Source organism: Pan paniscus, chromosome X (assembly GCF_029289425.2).
Source record: "Pan paniscus chromosome X, NHGRI_mPanPan1-v2.0_pri, whole genome shotgun sequence".
NCBI lineage: Eukaryota > Metazoa > Chordata > Mammalia > Primates > Hominidae > Pan > Pan paniscus.
The window spans coordinates 114,849,724-114,870,835 of record NC_073272.2 but is presented as its reverse complement, the minus strand read 5'-3'; the positions used below and the strand labels follow the sequence as shown (position 1 = coordinate 114,870,835).

The 21,112-nt window shown below is 40.1% G+C and overlaps 1 pseudogene; it reads left to right on the top strand.

The window, feature by feature from the left end:
* The first annotated feature begins 1,894 nt into the window (after positions 1-1,894).
* Positions 1,895-4,214, top strand: LOC100987699 (tubulin alpha-1A chain-like; annotated as a pseudogene).
* Positions 4,215-21,112: the final 16,898 nt, after the last annotated feature.

The window sequence follows — 21,112 nt, the reverse complement described above, 5'->3', positions numbered from 1 at the left end:
GACATGCCAAACACAATCATTTTTTTAAAAAAAATGTTGTGACAGCGTCTTGATCTGTCACCCAGGCTGGAGTGCAGTGGCGTCATTTCAGCTCACTGCAGCCTCAACTTCCTGGGCTCAGGCAATCCTCCCACCTCAGCCTCCCAAGTATCTGGGAGTACAGTCATGTGGCACAACGCCCTGACAATTTTTAAATTTTTTATAGAGGTCGGATCTCGCTATATTGTACTGGCTTGTCTTGAACTCCTGGCCTTAAACAATCCTCCTGCCTTAGCCTCCCAAAGTGCTAGGATTACAGGTGTAAGCCACTGCACCTGGCCCCAAACACAATCTTGAAGGTACATTCCTGCAACCAAGTTAGTCCATGAAATTTCAATCTAGCCTTTTCCAAGATTCTTTCCTACTCCTTTCCTCTTCTTCCTTCTGCTGAGGTCCCAGCATGCATCATGGTCTAGTATACATTTATTATAGTAGCCAACAGATCATAGACAATTAGAGCTGGAAGGAATCTTACAAGTTATAGATGAGAAGACCAATTTAGAGGTCCACAAAGGGGAATATACATATCAGTTCACTTTAACAAACAAGGAATAAGTAGACCCACATCCTCCAAGAAGTGCCTTGGAAATAAAAGTTAAATGTAGTTAACTGCCTTCAATGAGTCAATTTTGAATTTATTTATTTTTGACTTATCATTAAAAAGAATCAAAAGCAGGGAGAAATCAAAATGACAGTAATAAGTCTGTCCAAAAAAGGAAAAGGAGAAAGAGAAGGAGGAAACCCATAATTTGAGGCCATATGCAAATACAATTAGTTTTGCCAAGATGTCTCATTGTCTACCACTCCAATTCCCCTTTCCATTTCTGACAGTTGTCTCTTGGATTCTGTGTGACTACTTTAATGCCTAAATCTTTACAAGGAGAATCTCGAAATAAAATCTCAAATTATAACTTGCTTGGTTACATTTGATTTAGTGATCTGAACAGCACAAGTACTGGCCAACCAGAAAGCAAACCAGCTTATCATCAGTCCTGCCTCTATCTACAGAGGCAAAATGAAAGGAGCACTGAGGCACTTATGGCAATTTCACAAGGGAATCAGGTAAATATCCCTTGCTATCATGGGAAAACAGTGGTGGAGTTAGGGTGGGAGTGGGGATTTGTATAGAGTCTTCCCTGGCTAATTACTCAGAATTATTTCCCTGTAGAGGCAGTGTCCGTCTCTTGCATGTGGCTGCTGAAGCAGATCACTGCATAGCAGGTCCAATCAGTTAAGCAATCTTAATGATCAATGCATTTTCCCTCTGCGTTCATTCTGCTGTGAACTAGATCGTGAAGATCGCTATATCAATTTAATCAATCATGTCTCAAGATTCAATGTAGCTACTGCATGTAGATTTTTTAAATGTTTGTTGCAACAACTCATGCCTCTCCCTGTCACTTATTAATACATTAAGAATTTAATAGCTCTTGACTGGCTAGTGTGGAATACATTTATAGTATCCAGCACATAGTAAGCCTAATAAATATTTGTTGATAGCATTTAATGACTAACTGTACAAGTCATAATAGAATAATATAGACATTCATTTGGAAGTAGAGTATGCCTTAGATTAGGCCAGTGGTTCTTAACAGGAATGATTTTGCTACCTGCTCCCAGGGGACATTTAGCAATGTCTGGAGACATTTTTGATTCTCACAACTAAGAATGGCAGGGTTTCTGGCATTGATTGGGTAGAGGCCAGGATGCTGCTATATATCCTAGAATGTACTGGACATCTGCTTCAAAAGAATTTTCCTGTTCAAAATGTCAAGAGTCTGAGATTGAGAAATCCCAGGTTAGGCAGATAATAGATATTGAGCAGTTTGGCTTTTTTAAAAGTAGATGAGGAGGAGTGAATAGGCAGAGCTCAGAGGAATTTAGGACAGTAAAACTACTTATGACAGTACAATGGTAGGTACATGTCACTGTACATTTGCCAAAATCCATAGAATGCACAGTACCAAGAGTGAACGCAAATGTACACTACGGGATTCTGGGTGGCCATGATGCCTCGATGTAGGTTCATTGATTGTAATGAATGTACCACTCTGGTGCCAGATGTTGATAGTGGGGGAGGCTGTGCATGTTGTGGTGGGCAGGAGGTATATGGGAACTTTGTACTTTCTGCTCACTTTCCCTGTGGATCTCAAACTGCTCTACAAATAAGCCCCTGTTAAAAAAAAAAAAAGGAGATGAAGGTTCCCGTACATCAACTGTTTAAGAGTCGGTCTGTAAGAAGCAACAACCTCTCCTCTTCATCTCTGTCATCTGCTAGGTAGCTGTGAAACAGAAACCAAGCCCTTGCCCAAGCAGTGTTTGTAGACCTGGAACCCATGGTCATTGACGAAGTTTGCTCTGGCACATACCGTAAGCTCTTCCAACCTGAGCATATCATCACGGGCAAGGAAGATGCTGCCAATAATTATGCCCAAGGGCACTACACCATTGGCAAGGAGATAATTGACTTCATGTTGGGCCAAATTCATAAACTGGCCAACTTGTGCACAGGCCTTCGGGGCTTCTTGGTTTTCACAGCTTTGGCAGGGGAACTGGTTCTGGGTTCACCTCCCTGCTCATGGAATGTCTCTCTGTTGACTATGGTAAGAAATCCGAGCTGGAGTTCTCCATTTACCCAGCTCCTCAGGTTTCCATACCTGTACTAGAGCCCTACAACTCCGCTCTCACCACCCACATCACCCTGGAGCACTCCGATTGTGCTTTCATGATAGACAGTGAGGCCATTTAGGGCATCTGTTATAGAAACCTTGATATTAAGCCCCCAACCTACACTAACCTAAATAGGTTCATAGGTCAAATTGTGTCCTCTGTCACTGCTTCCCTGAGATTTGATGGAACCCTAAATATTGATCTGACAGAACTCCAGACCAACCTGGTGTCCTATCCCTGCATCCACTTCTCTCTGGGCAACTATGCCCTCTGATATGATTTGGCTCTGTGTCCCCACCCAAATCTCATTTTGTAGCTACCATAATTCCCATGTGTTGCGGGAGAGACTTGGTGGAAGATGATTAAATCATGGGGATGGGTCTTTCCGGTGCTGTTTTCATGATAGTGAATAACTCTCACAAGATCTGTTGGCTATTAGAAACTGGAGTTTCTCTGCACAAGCTCTCTCTTTGCCTGCTGCCATCCATGTAAGATGTGACTTGCTCCTCCTTGTCTTCCACCATGATTGTGAGGCCTCCCCAGCCATGTGGAGCTGTAAGTCCAATAAACCTCTTGCTTTTGTAAATTGCCCAGCCTTGGGTATGTCTTTATCAGCAGTATGAAAACAAACTAATACACCCTCATCATCTCTACTGGGAAAGCCTACCATAGACAGCTTTCTGTAGCAGAGATTACCAATGCTTTCTTTGAGCAAGCCAGCCAGGTGGTGAAACATGACCCTTACTATGGTAAATACATGGCTTGCTGCTTGTTGTACCATAAAGATGTGGTTCCCAAAGATGTCAGTGCTGCCATTGCCACCATCAAGACTGAGCGTACCATACAGTCTGTGGATTGGTGCCCCACTGGCTTCAAGATGGCATTAATTACTAGCCTCCCACTGTGGTGCCTGGCAGAGACCTGACTGAGATACAGAGAGCTGTGTGCATGTTGGGCAACAACACAGCCATTGCTGAGACCTGGGCTCACCTGGACCACAAGTTTGACCTGATGTATTCCAAGCACGTCTTTGTTCATTGGTAAGTGGGTAAGGAAATGGAGGAAGGAGAGTTTTCTGAGGTCCGTGAGGACATGGCTGCCCTTGAGAAGGATTATGAGGATGTTGGTGTGGAGTCTGTTGAAAAAGAGGGTGAAGAAGAAGAATACTAAAGTTAAAACAGCAGAGGCAGGAGAATCGCTTGAACCTGGGAGGCAGAGGTTGCAGTGATTCAAGACTGCACCCTTGTACTCCAGCCTGGGCAACAAGAGCGAAATTCCGTCTCAAAAAAAAACAAAAAACAAAAAAGAAACCAGCACAGATGCTGCTTTCACAGGGAAGCTTATTCTGTTTTAAACATTGAAAAATTGTGGTCTGATGAGTTAATTTGTATGCAGCAGTGTATGTATATGCTCTCATATACAATTACTGACTTAGGCTTTAAAACATGTATGCTGTATTACAGACTCAAGCTGTTCATTTCTGTGATGGGTTTTAAATAAAGTATTGCCTGTCTTTTAAAAAAAAAGGATATGAAGCAGTTGGAAATAGAATTTTGGTTTTCAAAAATTAGTTTGTCTTTATTCTAAAATATTTTGGAGAAAACTGAAGACATATTGAAATATTTACCTTATGCTTCAAAATGACATATGTCATGTGACACATTTTCTTTGATTAACTTTTCTTTCCATGTAGTTTTTTTTTTTTAAGTCATTTTCATTAACCACCTTAATTACAACCAATTTCAAATTGCACTTTTGGTACTCTCAACATGTATGATTGCCCCACTTCTAAGCAGGTTTAAGGAGACCCTGCTTGCAATTTTCCTCCTTTACTAGTAGCAAGGGAGAGCTGAAAAGGAGCTTTCAATAGGCTGTGTTTTACAATGTATGCAGAGCGATGACAAATTCACTTAAATCCAGTATCAGGTTCTAAAAATATCTGTGATGCAGGGAGGGAAAGAAATAGTGCTGGTAAAAGATACTTCAGTCTGCTGCCTGCTAGACATACTGGGAACGATGCTGTGTACTATCTGCCATAGCCAAAATTCCATTCACAAAGTGAAGAGTAGCATGATCTACAAAAGTCGTTTCCAATAGACCAATAATAGCCTCAAGGATATGAAAAATCTCAAACAATCCTATTTTCAGCATACACTTTTTGAATTAGTGAATGATGTTTAATAATAAACATTTTTAACATTCGCTAGTGTTTTCCCTATTTTTTCTTTTTTCAGCCTTCTGTAATTAAGCATAAGGTATTGTAACAACAAAGTGCCAAGATTATAAACCCATGAAAATGCATAAAATTTGCCAAACTCTTTAAGAGTAATAGTACATATCTCAAGCTTTATGTCTAACCTACTAAAATGATGAGGAAATCGTTTATCCAAGAATCAACATTATTTACCACATAGCATTTAGAACTGTAAGCTATTATCATAGCCCATATATCATTGTGACTTTTATGAAAAGATAAGATTTTTAGCTTTTCATTTTGCCAAGTTCAAATCCCTAACCTAATATTTCATTTCCAGGTATTTTTTTCAGTACCTAGAACTATAGTCTATTATCACAGATATACTTTATGAATAAGTAAAGCTTTACTTCCTCCGCTGAACTCCTCAAGGCCAGGAGCCACGTTTTATTCATCCAATATCACGATGTTTGCCTAGTGTACTTCCTGGCACCACAGGAGGTGACCAATAAATATTTATTGAATTTTATTGACTACATGAACATTAGCTACTTTTAATTGTTGACGTGTGAAAAATGAGATTTCAGGTAGTTACACTAAATAAACCTTATTCTTTGTTTCACTTAAATTTCATGTTTGGTTTAGATTTTCAGGAAACAAGAAAATAAGCAATTTTCTCATATATGAGTAAAAGTTACTAAACTATGCTCTGCAGATGCTTTTTTATTTGAAAAAAATTGATGAAGGGGCGAGATAACCTAAGATTTTTACCATATTAATCATTAGATAGCTAGCAGCACAGTAACTTCATCAATGTGAAGCCTACACAGGATCTGTAAACTATATTACCCAATACTTCTCTAACTTAGTACCATATTATTATCAAGATTATCCCATTCACCTATCAAATGTCAATCCACTTTCTTCAGTTATTTCTGATAGTAAGACCACCAAGGTCAGCTGGAATTACCATTCTCGTGTCTCAGCCTCCAAGTAGCTGGGATTACAGGTTCCTGCCACCACGCCTGGCCAATTTTTTGTATTTTTAGTAGAGATGGGGTTTCACCATTTTGGCCAGGCTAGTCTTGAACTTCTGGCTTCAAGTGATCCGCCCACCTCGGCCTCCCAAAGAGCTGGGATTACAGGCGTGAGCCACCACACCCAGCCAAGAGCTTTAATTTCTAAAGTGATGCAGGGAAAATACATTTTCCTTTGCTGAGCTAGAATGAGGTAGATGGTTACAATTCCATGCCTGTTAGGGAATTAATACCACAGCCTGATGTACAATTTAAAACCTCAATGACAGCTGAGCAAAAGCCACTCAGGACAAGAGAATCATAAGTTCTAACTTCACTCACATTTCCAACTTACTGTATAATACAGAATCTTATTTTTCTTTCCTTAGCTGTGGAAGGAGGAAAACCCTGAACTAGTTTTCCACAAATGCTTTCAGAAGTGAGACTGATAGCAATTTTCTAATTTTAATTCACAGTGAACAGAGTGTTAGTGGATCCTGTGTTTTCATCCTTTCTCTCAGAGGTATAAAAGAAACTTGATCTGAAAATTGAAAGTAGATACACAAAGATCAATCAACCAAAACTTAAATACCTGACCTACAACAACAACAAAGAAGTGAGTATTATTCACTTGAGAATAATTGCAACTTCTCCCTGAATGGAGACATTTGCAGTTATATCTCATGGAGACAGTGCAAGGTTTGTTTCTTTTAATTCTGTGATCCTTAAATTTTAGTTGTGCATAATAATCAGTCAAGAATTTATTATAATGCAGAGATTCCAGGTCGCTACCTCTGAAGATTCTGATGCAGAACCAGTATTTAAAATTGGGAGCTAGCTGTGTCCTCAAAAGGAGACTTTTAAGTGTTTTTTTTTTTTTTTTCAAAAGTCGAGATACAATTCACATACCATACAAATTCACCCATTTAAAATGTACAATTCAAATTTTTTAGTATATTCACAGTGTTATGCAACCATCGTCACAATCTAATTTGGAATATTTTCATCATCTCAAAAAGAATACCGATACCCATTATCTATCACTTTTCATCCCCATGCCACACCCCCCATTCAGGCCCTGGCAAACGTTAATCTGCTTTCTGTCTCTTTAGATTTGCCTATTGTGGATATTTCTTATAAATGAGATCACACAATATGTAGCCTTTTGTGTCTGGCTTCTTTCACTTACCATAGTGCTTTCAGGTATCGTCCAGGTTGTATAGATGTATCAGTACTTAATTCCTTTTCAGTAACAAATAATACTCCATTGTATGGATATGGCACATTTTATTTATCCTTTCATCCGCTGATGGGCATTTGGGTTGTTTTCACTTTTTTGACTATTATGAGAAAGCTCTTATGCACATTTGTGTTCAAGTTTCTGTGTGGACATTGTTCCTAAGTGTGTGTGTGTGTGTGTGTGTGTGTGTGTGTAACTAGAGGGCTTATTAAATTGAGGGAGCATTTCTAGTCAAATGCTCTTGTAAGTAGCTGTTGGTGAGCTGTAAGAAAATGATGACTAGAGTGACCCACTAAAGTACTGGCTAGTGACCTGTGAGGGTTAAAGGCTTTCAGGGGAGCTTTGATCATAGAATAGCTAGCATTCTGTGGCAGTTGGAAAAGACAAAACAGAGACCAAAGAGAAAGAATGCAACATTTTACCCTCATTAATATAAAAATATAGAAATGAGTGACTGTAAGAAGCAAAACAGACCTCCATCTAAGGTCTGATCTCATCTGCCTTCTGACGTGGTCAATAGCATAGCTTATTATAGTGAGTTTAAAGCAATGGTTGCAAAATCAAAATGCTGTTAACCAGTTCATTGTGTGAAAAAAAAATCAAAACACTTAAGAGGAAACTGATTCCTTAGAACAAGAAATGAACCTAAATATAAAGAAATAAGCAGAGAAATGCTGTTATGTTTTTTTTCTCCCTGCATATCCTGAAAATCCAGTGTGCATTATAAAATCTAAGCCACACTGTGCCGTTTGTTCACCGCTGCCTTTCAGCTCTTCCTTGTGTCATATGTGAAGCTTATGCACACCTCTCTGGGTCAAACCATGCTTGGTTATTCAACTTTGTAAACAACCCTTTAAGTGTTCGAATGGATTAAATCTGTGATGAAAGTCCAAATATCATCCACAAAGATTTCACTACCAAAATGATCTAATCACCAGAACATAGACCTTATTATTTTTCCTATAATTAAAAAAAGATAGTGAATTTGATTTATCAGGATCTTGTTCAACCATGTTTCACAAATAGCCACAAAATCCATCGTCTTTAACTCTTTCTCCTAACTGTCTTAACCTATTGCAAGACAACAAGCTGGATTAACTGCAAAGAAACTGATTTAATTGCAAAAAAAATTTTTTTTAATCTCTCATTTTAAATAATATTGGCTAATCCTTAGATTATCTCCCAGACCTGATATATAGTTCTTTAATAGACAAAAGTAGGCTATGGGGGATCTTTTCTCAATTTATGAGAAATTAGTAATACGGAAGAAAATAGCTCTATTGATTTATCAATCTAATGATCAGCAGCACTGATTACCAAAGGAGACTAAGACATGATCTTTGCCCCCAAAGAGTCAATTCTCTTGCTGAGAAAAGCAAGACATACGCAGGAAAGAATTTGAGAACACCATAATATATTACATTATCTCTGCCAAAGGAATTCAGACATAGGAGAGATAAACGCGGGCTCAAATAGTTAAAGATGACATCATGGATAAAGTAAGACTTAATCTGGGTCTGAAGTTTGGGGAGGATTTATCAGAATAAGGGAAGAGTATTTCTGGCATGGACAACTGCGTGAACAAAGGCTGAGTTGAAAGACTTAAAATAATGTAAAGTGGAGGACACAGGCTTAGGAACAAATAAGAAGCAAGGCTGTATACATTGGACAGGGCGGATTATGGTGAGTCTTGTAAGTTAGGCAGATACCCAGAAGCTGCTCCTGCCAAAGCTGACAATGTCTTACCAGAGTTGGGTATGCCCAGCTGAATTTTATTCAAAGAGAGCTGCCTCCTGACTCTTCACTTGGTGGAGACCAATAGTGGGGACATCAATAAATGCTTGACAATGTGGCCAAGTCGAGGACTGATTGCCAAGTGCCTACTGTGTGCATTACAGGAACTGGTTTGGATGCATCATGAATTATAAGAATGAACAAGTGAGAATTCCCGACATCATGAAATTTATCGTGTAGACATGCACATTACTATGATACTAGGAAGAAAGTAATGAATGTATTAAGTACGAAGTACAGAACAGGCACAGAATGAGCATCGACTCTACTTGAGTAACAGAAGAAGTGACATTTTAACTCAATATTAAAAACATTAGGCTTTTCATACTGATAGGGGAGTGGATTTGCTCAAGGTAGAGGAACCAACGGGGCAATGGAATGATGTAGAATGTGTTTTGGAAAAGGCAAGAAGTTCAGCAAGTCAGGAAAGTAGGATGTATGGAAGAATAGTATGGGGTTGTGATAAAGCTGAAAAGCTGGTTAGGGCCAGAAGGAAGGAAAAAGGTCGGAAAGGGGAGTTTGGACTTAGCAGATGATTTGTAGCCACTGTAAGTTCTTGAGGGGATAGTGAGTTGGTTTTCTGTCATATTTATTGAGTGTACTGTGTGAAAAGCCCTTGGCCATGAAAGGAGTGTGTATGGGTGATGAGTCTGGTGGCAGTATACAAAATAGATCTGAAAGTGGATGATACTGAGATCAGGAAAGTCAACTAGGAAGAAATCCATTACAGTAATATAAGAGTAAAAAGAAGAGGGTAGAAAAAATAAAGGGGGAAAGTAGAGAAAAAAATCAATAGATGGGATCATTTCTAGGGAAAAGGTAACACTTGCTGGGTAATTGCACCCAGAGTATAAAGTAGTTAGTGGAGCTAGAGATGCCTGATGTATGGATCCTCAGTGATTAAGAGACTCTTGGTTACAGTTTTGGCAAATACAGAAGTTGTGTTGTAGGAATAAACTGAATGGGTATGGTTGAGTGCCATGGTTTTTAATTATAGTTTATTTGAGGTATCAGGTGACTGGTACTCCATTGCATTGCTCAGACTGAAATATGAATCTGGGAGACATCTGGAGTCATGAGATTAAATGAACTTCTGGAGAATGGGAGAAGGAAGGAAACAATAATTTTTGAATATTTATTATATTCTAGACACTGAGTGTGGAGATAAAGTACAGTGAAGAACAGAGTCTTTGAGGAAAGTCCAAAGTTAAGGGACAGGAAAGGAATCAGCAAACAAGGACTAGAAATTCTCAAAAAAGTAGAAAGACAAGTTGCATACTGTGCTGTCTCTTAAAACAAAGGAGAATAATTTTAGAAGACAGGGAAGGATCAAACAATTTGAGTATCCAGAAAGATTAAAAATCAGAATAAGGCTGAGTGCAGTGGCTCACACCTGTAACTCCAGCATTTTGGGAGGCTGAGGAGGGCGGATCACTTGAGGTCAGGAGTTCAAGACTAGCCTGGCCAACATGATGAAACCCCATCTCTACTAAAAATAAAAAATTAGCCAGGCGTGGTGGCATGTGCCTGTAATCCGACCTACTCGGGAGGCTGAGGCACAAGAATGGCTTGAACCCGGCAGGTGGAGGTTGCACCACTGCACTCCAGCCTGGGCGACAGAGCAAGACCCTGTCTCAAAAAAATTTTTTTAAAAAGTAAAAATAACGAGAATAAAAGCCTTGCATTTGATGAAGAATCTTGGAGACATTTAATTCAGTTCTGTTCCACAATTATTTCTGAGCACCTACTACGTGCTTAGCACTAGAGTGCTGGAAACACTGTCATGTAGATTATAGTCTAGTAGAGAAGAAAAACAAGAAAACTGTCAACTGCAAGACAATCTGATAAGTACCAACGTGTGGGAGACACAGGGTATTAACATAGCACATGAGGAGGGCCATCTATCCCAGACTCGAGAGGTCTGGAAGGCTTTTCAGAGAAAGTGATGTTTAAATGGAGACCTACACGATGAGCTGGGATTAGCTAGATGAGAGGAAAAGGGAGTGATCCAAGCAGGAAACACCCTGTGTGGGGATCTAGAGAGAAAAGAAAACAAGAACACTAAGCAACTGAAAAAAATGGTGGCCTGAGTGATTTTGTAGAGATACCATTGAAGAGGTAAGCAGGAGTCAACTAATAAAGAAACTTACAGGGCTGTGTCAAGGACTTTGAATTCAATCCAAACTGGCATTGGGAAGCTGCTGAAAGGCTTAAGCAGGAGAGTGCTTTAATCAGGTTTGTACTTTAGAAAGATCCCTCTAACTGTGCATGGGCAGGGGGAAGGCAAGGCCAGTTATGAGTTATGAGCCTGTTATAGTAGTTATGAGCCTGTTATAGTAGTTTAGGAGAGACATGAAGGTGTCAGTAGAGAGAGAGAGAGGAGTGGGTGGACTCGATAAATATGTGGGAGGTGGAATTGACAGTTATTGCTAATTAATTGGCAGTGGGAAGTTTTGGGAGAAAGAACATCCAAGAATGACATCAAAATGTTTGGCTTGGATAAGCGAGTGTATGCTGATGTAGGAAACATCAGTTGAGGAGTCGTTTTGAGAATAGAATTGATGAATTCAGTTTAGCATATGTTGATTTTGAGGTACCTGCTGGATATCCTAGTGGAGGTATATAGTAGACATTTGGCTATGTGTATCTCAAGTTCGGAGAGATTTAATCCAGAAAATAGAGATTTGGGAGGCAACAGCAAATAGTTGGTAATTGAATCTATGAGAGAAAATGTGGATTTCTCTGGGTGGAAGTAGGGTCGTGTAGTGTTGAGTGAGAAGCAGAGCTGTCAGAGGACAGAACACTGAGCAATACCAATACTTTAAGGGCTGGGCAACAAAGAGGATCCAACAAAAGAAACTGAGAAGGAGTTGTGTGTGTGGTTCAGTAAAGAAAACTGCAATTTCAGACTTCTGTAGCAAAAAGCATTTCTAAGTAGGGGAAACTGATCTTATTTGATGATAGAGAGAAAAGGAGCTGATGGAAAGAAATATAGTGAAGACATGGATATGGAATGCATAAATGCTAGAGCAAGGTCTTTCAGGAAACAGAGCAGCATAGGAGTGAAGACTCATAGAGGAGAGACCCTTCTTTCTTTAATAAAAACAAGGATGAGAGGAGAAGGAGAGTTCAGAAAGGGGACCAGCTGTTGATAACAGAAAACTCATACTGGATTGCCATAGTAAAGTAGGAGTTGAGGTTTCCTGCAGGGCATGAATGTCAGGAGAGGGGAAATGAGTTAGATGGGAGAAAAGATTGTGCCTCAAATGCCTTAAACTTTTCTGCCTCGCATCTCCTGCACCTACTGGTAATACAAATCTAAGATCTTTTAGGTATAGTGATGTTATTCAACCATTTTAAACATTCACAAACTACTTAAAAATAGCTAAATTATATTCACTGTTCATATATTCATGTTGAAAATGGTTGAATAACATCACTATACCTAAAAGATCTTAGATTTGCAGGACTAGTAGGTGCAGGAGACGCGAGGCAGAAAAGTGATGTTTTCTGATATTGCTCTCAGCAGAATAAGACTGGCTTTCACAGCCTAAAAGAATAAGTCTGAGAGTTTATTCTTAGTTATAGTTAAAATACTTACATATGTTTAAGGTACCACATCAGGAATAAGAGCTCTAATTTTGATATAGTATTAATAATTATAATTGCTACCACTTATTGGGTACCTGCTATTTTCTAGGTATCACACTAATCACTTTATGTCCAATGGTTCTCAACCAGTGGCAATTCTCCCATGACCCCAGGGGTCTTTTGGCATTGTCTGGAGACATTTTTGGTTGTCATTTCTTGGAGAGTAGTTGCGGGTAAAGGCCAGAAATGCTGCTACATATCCTACAACTCACAGGACAGGCCCCTGAAACAAAGCATTATGTGGTCACACATGTCAGTAGTGCTGAGGTTGAGAAACTCTGCTTTATATCTATTTTTTCATATAATTCTCACAAGTCCACAAGGGAAGTATAATTATCTTTAATACACAGATGATGAAACAGAATTGGGAAGGTTAAGTAATTTTTCCAAGGTCACGTCACAAGGTTCCAAGAAGTGGAACCAGATTTTGAACCCATCTGTCTGATTCTAAAGCCATTTTTTATTTTCAGATGGAGTCTGGCTCTGTCACCTAATCTGAAGTGCAGTGGCATGATCTTGGCTCACTGCAACTACCGCCTCCTGGGTTCAAGTGATTCTTATGCCTCAGCCTTCTGAGTAGCTGGGACTGTAGGCGCGTGCCACCACGCCTGGCGAATTTTTGTATTTTTAGTAGAGGCGGGTTTTCGCCATGTTGCCCAGGCTGGTCTCAAACTCCTGGCCTCAAGTGATCCACCCACCTCAGTCTCCCAAAGTGCTAGGATTACAGATGTGAGCCACCCCGCCTGGCCCTAAAGCCAATTTTTTAACCACTATATACATTGCCAGTTTGTATTAAAGATACACAGACTACCACAAAATGTTTATATTTTTGTGACTAATTTTACATAAAATGTATGTGTTAATATACTAAAATCTGCATTCCTCCTATCTAAAGTTACCAAGGGCCCATTGCTCAACTCTAACCTTCTCCACCTGAGGATAATAAAATAGCATTGTCCTATTGAAAACAGACTTGAGGCCATGTGCAGTGGCTCAGACCTGTAATCCCAGCACTTTGGGATGCCAAGGCAGGTGGATCGCTCGAGTCCAGGAGTTTGAGGCCAGTCTGGGGAATAGGGCGAAACCCTTTCTCTGAAAAAAAAAATTAACCGGGTGTAGTGGATCCTGCCCAGCTACTCTGGAGGCTGAGAGGTGGGAGGATCGCTTGAGCCTGGGAGGTTCAGGCTGCAGTGAGCTGAGATGGTGCCACTGCACTCCAGCCTAGGCAACAGAGCAAGACCCTGTCTAAAAAAAAAAAAAAAAAAAAAAAAAACAACGCTGGGCATAGTGACTTTGAGAGGCTGAAACAGGCGGACCACTTGTGAAGCGTTTGAGACCAGCCTGCCCAAAATGGCAAAACCCCGTCTCTATTTAAAAAAAATAAATAGAAAAATTAGCCCGGTGTTGTGGTACGAGCCAGTAATCCCAGCTCCTCGGGAGGCTGAGGCAGGAGAATCACTTGAACCTGGGAGGTGGAGGTTGCAGTGAGCCGACATTGCACCACTGCGTTCCAGCCTGGGCGACTCTGTCTCAGAAATAAAGTAAGAAAGGAAAAGGAAAAGAAAACACACTTGAGTCAGGCACATCCGATGTGTACATTCCAACATGATGTGTTTTCCACTTGTGGGCATCTTCCAATTTAGAAAAAAAAAATGTTTCCATATGATGTTGAGTTGCAGATCCATTTTCAAATCCTATTCAACATACACATAATAAGATGAATACTTTTTGGGCTTTTGGTCACAATTGGACTTCTGTGCTGATACCATTCATCATGTAAACTACCCAATTGCCTCTCGATAATCACTAGGCAGGAGCTCAAACTCTAACCAAGCTACACAAGTCCAGGTCAAGAAGTGAATGTGGAACGTTGGTGGTTCTGTTTTGTTTGTTTTTGCTATTTATGAGCCATTGTAACTGCGAACTTTTCCTTTGTAGAACTGTGCCAAGTAAATCAAACTGAATGATTTCCCTTGTCCATAGAAAGTGGTAGATTTCCGCAAAAAGCATTGCCTCCATGTTGCACATTCTCCCAATTTGTAATCCTTAGAATGTGACTGCACAAATAACTGTATGGTTTATGTCCTCTTCTCATATGTATCTAGGGTAGCCTATTCATCCCGGTTTTTCTGGCACAGTCTAGTTTAAAAACCAAAATTCTACATCCTAGGAAACCCCTCAGTCCCAGGCAGCAAGGATGTTGTCTCCCAAAATATACCCAATTCTAATAATTAATTGCTAGAGAATAAAAGTGAATATTACCAATACTGCTAGTTAAGGTTCAACAAGAAGAAGGGTTAGTATCAGGATTCAGGTTGGTAAATATTGAGCACCATTTTTGGCCCTCACCTGTTTTTTCAAAGAAGATGATTGTTGACAGAGGAAAATTCAATCAAACTCTGATATTACATAGGATGCCATTTGTCAGCAAGAACTTCACACTGTAACAAAGTAGCTCTCAGGCCTGGCTATATATTATACTCACCTGGGGAGCTTCAAACAATCTGGGTGCTCAAGCTTCACGCAAGACCCATCAGTGTTTTTAAAGTATCTCCAATGGTTATAACATACAGGCAAGGTGAGAACCAGTGCTATAGCACTGCTATGATCTGACTATACATATCCCCACCACAGTCATATGTTGAAGCCCAATCACCAATGTGATGGTGTTAGGAGATGGAGCCTTTGGGAGATTATTAGGTCATGAGAAGAGAGCCCTCATGAATGGGATTAGTGCACTTATAAAAGACAACCGCAGAGAACTGCCTTTCATCCTTCAGCACGTGAGGACACAGCGAGAAGGTGCCATCTACAAACCAGAGGGCAGGCCCTCTCCAGACACCACATCTATCAATTCTTTGATCTTGGACTCCCCAGACTCCAGAAATATGAGAAATACATTTCTTTTGTGTGTAAGCCATCCAGTTTATGGCATTTTGTTATAGTACTGTGAACTAAGGCAAGCATGATGCTTTCCTTTTCTTAATTGTGGATGTGGCTGGGCTTCCGAAGAGATGGAACTATTCACTGCCTAGATAATGTCTAGGTTGCTTGACTGAAGGATTTTAAGGGAGGCTCTGCTCCCCCTCCCCATCACATATTACATTCACCAAAATACACCATTGAAGATCAACAATATTCCTGTGGAGACATAATAGAAACAGCAGGCAGGAGCAGAAAATAAACACTTACATTTTTGAAAGATTTTCTGTCTTCAAGAGGTCCTGATTAAGCTATTTGGAAAGGCCCACCTTGCCGTATATTTGTGTCTGTCCGGCAAAATGAAAAACTACCTGAGGATGAACATTATAATAACAAAGCCTTATCATGGGCAGGCCTGATACCTGAAGTAAAGGTGCTTTTATAGTAGACTGAGTGAAACCAAGGCCCTGACAGAATGAAGTAAGCAGCTGGGTTGGGAAATCCCAGAGGAAGACAACAGGGGAGCAACCAAAAGACTCACCTACCTCACAAGGGTTCCTCCAGGGGAGACTTGGAAATGAGGTCAGGCCTCATACAAGCACAATATAAAAGATCTGGCTGCTTTTCTGGAGGAGTTTGTATGGCCAATTATTCCTAGTGTAAACTAAAATTCTAAGTACCCAAACTGACTGAATTGGCCATCTCTTAGCCAATAGGATTCCAGAGTAACCTTGAAAAGTGAGTTCTAATGCTGGATAAGCACAGTGGCTCTCATCTGTAATCCTAGCACTTTGGGAGGCTGAGGGAGGAGGATTGTTTGAGCCCAGGAGGTTGAGGCTGCAGCAAGCCATTATTGCACCACTGCACTCCAGTCTGGGAGCAAGATACTGACTCAACAAAAAAGAAGAAAGGAAGAAAAAGAAAGAAAGAAAGGAAGAAAAAGAAAGAAAGAAAGAGAGAAAGAGAAAGAAAGAAGAAAAAAGAAAACAGAAAGAAGAAAGAGAGATAAAATAAAGAGAAAAGGGAGAGAGAGAGCGAGAGAGAGAAAGTGAATTCTTAGCCATGATGGAATGGGGAGTCAGATATGCCTCATTATTCTCCCTCCCTCCCTCCCTCCCTCCCTAACCACAATTAGACTTTCTTCCCTAAGGGTTTAACGGTAACCAGCCTTTTCAAAAGACTGTACCACTGATATGAACCAACCTCCTGATGCTGACCCTCCTTTTTTTGCGTAAGAGAGCACTGACCACGCAGTGGTCTGACCAGTCTATGAAGGATGTGCAGCAAGGGTTTTCATGTCTCCCACTTCACCTTTTGATGTCAGAAAGCCAAAAACTCTACCCTCAGATCATGCTAACACCACCATTTTTTTGTACACAGGACCCATGAAGGGGCATGAAGCTCAGTTATATATGTGCAGTTCTCCTTTCATAAATATTCATGACTCCTCCTATAGCTTATTGAATATGTATATTCAGCCACCCTGCTTAGCATAAATTCCTGTTCCTTTTGCTCCTCCCTTAAAGTATCTGTTTCTAGCTTCTGGCAGGAGGCTCTGCTTCCCAGCCTGTCAGAATGGCCACCCTGCAGGCTACAACCCTTTATGAGAAATAAAGCTCTCTTTTCCAAATTTGTGAACTTCATCATTCTTCAATTGACACTAGGTAGCTTACTTGTGGGTGTCAAACTAGATTTGTATGTGCCTCACCTTCTACCTCTTCAATAGCATTAGAGTTAGTGGAACTGAAATAGGAAAAGGAGGGCTCCAAAAACTTCAACCCCTGAAGCAAAATAAACTCATATTGCCTTGTCTGGGCCATAAAGTATGAAAAGAAACAGTTTCCCACTCTTCGCCTCGCAGATTCAATAAGGTCTGAGTAGTGACCGGAGTCAGGGATTCTGCTTTGCACCACACAGATTACACCACTGAGAAGATCACTCTGAATTATAAGGCCATCTCCAAACTATCTTCCCCCGGAATTGCCAAGGTGCCTAAAGTTCTGCCATGAAAACTTTCAAGTAATAAAACTGGTTGGGTGTTAAAGAAGATTTTTATTAACTCAGATTGGTAACGCCTTAGGCTAGGAATTCCTAGCCAGAAAACAATACCTTGGCTTCACTTTCTAGGTCTTCATGCTGGTTGCTTCTGTCATGCCTCACTATTTTCTACTTTCTGGGTTCTCCCTTCCTTTCTTCTGACTCTTGACTCTCCTCTCCTTATTTTCCTCTCTCTCTCTCTCACACACACACGCACACACACAGACACACACACAATGCATGCACACACAACTCTTAGAAACTCATGGCTTAAGCCTTATCAGCCAAGACCTTGTCAGTGATTAATTGATAGCTAACTGAGGGCAAGATCAATATTGAGGAAGAGAGAGCAGATACTATCAAAGAAAAACTATTTAGGAGATAGAACTGAATGACATTTACTATATATATCCTGGGCCACTGATTTTTCCAATGGAAGGGACAGGTTAGGAATCAAGAGTTACATGTACAAATAAAGATCAGCCAGGCAGCCATGTATATAATCTTTGGTTTCAAAAACAAAGCCTTTTAATTGAATTTCTTGTCAGGGAGAGTGTGGTGTGGAGGGTCACCTGGAGTATATCGTGTAATAGAGCTGTTCCATACTCTTTACCCAAGGGGAAACAATCAGATTTCAGAAATACCATTGAGTTGTGTGTGCTGTGAGGCTAAAGGAAAATTCCATTTTTATCATCTCTGAATGATAAAGCTCCACATTCCTAAAATAGTTAGCTTAAAGCAGCAAAAGTCTAAACTGTTCTCAAATTCATAAGTAAACTTGGAAACATATATAGAATCGTTTGAGCATTTTGACGGATTTGCAGCTATGCAAGATATAATTCAGGAAGAGTTAAAAAAACAAAATTTGGACTTGAAAACCTTTCACCTTTATGAGAATCTTACTGATAACATTAGAACAGGTATGTCATAAAATGTGGTGTTTTTGTTTTTCTAGAACAGAAAAAACTATGGAATCTGAGGAAGATAACTTTGGAATATTGGTAGTTTCAAGGAATGTAAAGTGTAGCATAAACAGTTGTGGTACTGGAGCAAGACATGGGGGGAAGACCAACTTCATATCTCACCCGAAATAATTCATTTGGTTTCATTGGTTTTTATCAGGAATGTTGGTTAGTAAGCATGCTGAGAGTGAGGATTTAGAGAAAAAATGTGCTGTGTCTATAGAGGGCAAAATGCTGAGTGGGTTTGATTCAAAATTCACCACAGGCCAGGAAAAAGATTTTGCAAAACTCTGGCCCCTGTTGCTCATACATGGCCTTGGCTGTGTGTAAGCCTCACATTCAGTAGCTGCATTTGATTTTCAAAGAGCAGGGTCATTTTCTCAGCCTACACTTCTCATTAAGTTCCAAACACTTCCTTAGGATATGAAACCTCCCCCTTCTCTTTCACCACTCCTAGTAAGGCCAGCTTGTTCAGACAATACTGAAAGGGGCTGCTCTTTGGTGCTCAGACAGGATGTTCCATTGATATATCTTGCAGGGACATCCCATAAGCATTCGTTTGTTGGTGTCTCATACAAACATGAACTGTTCCTACTCAGACTGAATTAAATGTTTTATATAAAAACTGTCTGATGTTTTCAGCATTTGCTCCAGAAGAATTTAGCAATTACTTAGTCTGTGCAAGGTTCTGGGCTAAGCCCTGGAAGGAGAAGAGGGGTGCAGGAAGAGATGAAGCTTGAGGAACTGCTGAAGACAGAAAGATGAACAAGCTGTAGCACTTATCTTTAATAATAATGGTGAATACGTATTGAACAGTTACTCTGTGCCAAGCACTGCGCTAAAGTCTTTACATGAATTAGGTAATTTAAACTTTACAACGCTACTATACTGCCTTTTGTAAATCAGGAAACTGAAATTCAGAGAGGTTAAGCCCAAAGTCACACAGCTAGTGATGGGATCAAGGTTTGAGCCTGATCTTTTTGATCCCAGAGCCACCATATGCAACTGCCATCCTCTCATGCCTTCAAAGATTCAGAATCTGGTAGGAAAAAGAAATATCTCAATGATCTCTAATAAAAGGAACAATATGGTACGTGCCACAAAAGATATAGGCAAACTGCTATGGGAGTGCAGATGAAGGTGTATTTAATATTTGGGAAGGCCTCATGGAGGGAGTAAAAATTGAACTGAGCCTTAAATGACAAGTGGGATTTTGGTAGATGGAGATGAGGGAAAGGGTATTTCAGGTAAAGGAGCTAAATCACAGAGTGACAAGTATAGTATAACTGGAACATTGCATGTATCACAGAATAAGGAGTCACAATGAAAAGGCTGTAAAGATCGCTACCCCATTGCTGTGTACCTTGAACACTAAGCAAAGACATCAGGATTTTATTCCTTCTTTAATAGGCAATGGAAAGTCAATCATGGTTTTTGTGCAGGCAAGTGATATGATCAGATCTGTGATTTCGAAGGAGAATTTCAGTGGCAGCTTCAATCATGAAAAGGTCAGAGGTCAACTATCAGTTGTGTGACTAGGGATATTGTCTAGATGAGGGATGGGCAAGAGCCTGAATGAAGGTGTTTCCACAGGGAATGAAAAAGAAGGGATAACCTGAGACAATTTCACAGTAGGTAATTACAGGAACTGGTAACTGAGTATGAGAGACAGAAATGATCTGAAGTGGATGTTAACATTTCTAGCCTGATTGATAAGGCAGATTATTGTGCCCCTTACTGAGAAATTAGGCATAGGACAAAGAGTAAACTTGGGACAGGGAGAGTTAGTCATGTCTGAACCTCAAGAAAAAGGCCAGAATGTAGATTTGAGAGTCATCCAGAGAGAAAATATAGTCTAAAGAGGATGAAACTAGCCAGGGAAAATAGTATTAAATAAGAGAACATTTTCGGCTTCAGGCAATAGGATAGGTGTGTAGGGAAACCCTTCCGAAAAAAGAGTGCCTGAAAAGCTGGATAGAATATTTAAAATGTTTTTAAAGTGGAGCTGAGCTGAAGATAAGTAAGGAAAACAATCAGAGGCCAGACAATAAAGCCTGGTTTTCTAAAGGTAATCCAGCCAAGGTTTGTCTTGGAAGTATCTGCTTATCCCTGGTGGCCTAGAGTCAGTATTAAAGGACTGTGTGGCAGGACCAAAACAGGCTGTAAAGCCTGGCACCCACGCAAGGCAGTCAAGCCGATTGGAGAGTCTATCATAAAGCTAAAATCCTCTAACAGTGACTACCTCAGTGAGTGGCCTAGAAAATACCCCATCTCTACATAAAAGATACTTATCTGTCCAGGGATGAGGCAGAAGAGTGTGGGGAAAAATTATTTCCTCTGAGAATTCCCAACCACATACTCACACTCAAGCAGTTTTAGGAGCAGAATTCTATTCCTGTGTCTTCGAAACCATCATTCAGAAAAGTTAGTTTATGGTGGTCCTTGGTTAATAGCACCCCTAGGCACACCGTAGTAGCAAATTAAAATTTCTGCTAGAAGAATGGTTAAGTGGCCTCAAAGAATTCCCACAGATAAAATTCCAAAGAACATGAGCTCACAATGAAACAAAATCATGAAATCTACAAAG